We start from the raw sequence: 2,006 nt of genomic DNA on the forward strand, positions 1-2,006 counted from the left end.
GTGGCCCAGACTTGAACCCGATTGAACATCTCTGGAGAGATCTGAAAATGGCTGTGCACTGACGCTCTCCATCCAACCTGATGGAGCTTGAGAGGTCCTGCAAAGAAGAATGAGAGAAACTGCCCAAAAATAGATGTGCCAAACTTGTAGCCCTCATACTCAAAAAGACTTGAGGCTGTAATTGGTGCCAAAAGGTGCTTCACTAAAGTATTGAGCAAAGGCTGTGATACTTATGTACATGGGATATTTTTCATTTTTAATAAATTTGCAAAGATTTCAAACAAACTTCTTTCACATTGTCATTATAGGGGATTGTTTGTAGAATTTTAAGGAAAATTATAAATTTAATCCATATGGCTGTAACATAACAAAATGTGGAAAAAGTGCTGTGAATACTTTCCGGATGCACTGTATAGTCTCTGGCCACCACGCGAGGGCACACGCAAACTCAGCAAAGCAAGCAGGTACTTGTGGATGGAAGACAGGCAGAGTGGTTTTATGACAGTCCAGGTAAAAAGGCAGGCAGAGTTCAGAATTGTCAGGGTCCAATCCATAGTCAAAAGGCAGGCATAGTTCAGGGAATAGTCCGATATCTGATCCAAGGTCATAAACAGGGGAATCCAAAGTAGCAGGACAGATAAACAGAGAGCTTGGAGGACATGCAGGTATTACACACGGTATCACAAGCATGAGACTGAAGGTTTGGTGGGCTTATATCAGGTTTGGTCTCTACCCAGAGTCTTGCCACAACAATCACCTTGCAGGTAAACAAGCAGACAGGGAGAATGGATCACAGCCAAAACCAGGATGCTGGAACCAGCAGCTATGAAGGAGCAGGAGCACTACATGCTCACATCAACTCGTAGAGCCAGTTGTCCAAGATGTGCGACAACTAAGGACCCGCCAGTTCCAGAAGACGCCCCCCAACCCTGAGAGATCAGGTGGCAAGAAATCGTCAGGCTTCATGGTGGACTTGGCAGATTGGAGTTGCTAGGGGCACTTCGATCCCAAGAAGACAGAAGGCTTGGAAGACTTGATGGCTTTGTTGGAAGAGACTTGGGGGAAAAAAAAAAGAAGGGGAAAAGGAAGGACCCGATTTGGTTGCTTGGACTTTTTAGTCTTCAATAGAAAAAAGCTGAGTTAGACTTACCGGTAACGCCTTTTCTGAGAGTCTTCCAGGACAGCCCATGAGACCTTGGGCTCCTCCTACCAGGACAGGAAACACGTCACCCCCACCAGATAAAAGGGCGGTCCTCCAGGCCCATGTCAGTATTCTCAAGAACCGTAGGACCCTGCAAAACATATGCATAATACACATAACTTCAGACAATACCGGGTGGGAATCCGGCTGTCCTGGAAGACTCTCAGAAAAGGAGTTACCGGTAAGTCTAACTCAGCTTTTCTCCAAGCGTCTTCCAGGACAGCCCATGAGACGATGAGCCAGAACTTACCAGTCTAGGGAGGGACAACTGCCTGAAGGACCTTACGACCAAACGCCTGCTCCTGAGCTGATAGGAGATCCAGGCGATAATGTTTAATGAAGGTCGAGTAACTGGACCAAGTGGCAGCCCTGCAAATTTGTTCCAGTGAGGCACCAGCCCTCTCAGCCCAAGACGTAGACAAGGCTCTAGTTGAGTGCGCAGTAACAAAAGGTGTAGGGACCTCCCTAATTTTGTAAGCTTCCAAGATGGCTTGCTTTATCCATCTAGCCAATGTGGCTTTAGATGCACTATTCCCCTTGTGAACTCCAGAAAAGAGGACAAACAAGGCATCAGTTTTCCTAAAGGTCTTCGTGACCTCAAGATAGACCAAGAGAATCCTTCTTACATCTAGAAAACTAAATTTTCTTTCTAAGTCGCCCTGTGGCGAACTACAAAAGGTTGGCAATACAATGTTCTGAGATCGGTGGAATGTACTTGCCACCTTGGGCAAAAAACCTGGATCGGTTCGTAACACAACTCGATCCTCAAAAATCGTGAGGAAGGGCTCCCTAACTGATAGGGCCT

Source organism: Aquarana catesbeiana, linkage group LG03, assembly GCF_042186555.1.
Source record: "Aquarana catesbeiana isolate 2022-GZ linkage group LG03, ASM4218655v1, whole genome shotgun sequence".
In the NCBI taxonomy this organism is placed as follows: domain Eukaryota; kingdom Metazoa; phylum Chordata; class Amphibia; order Anura; family Ranidae; genus Aquarana; species Aquarana catesbeiana.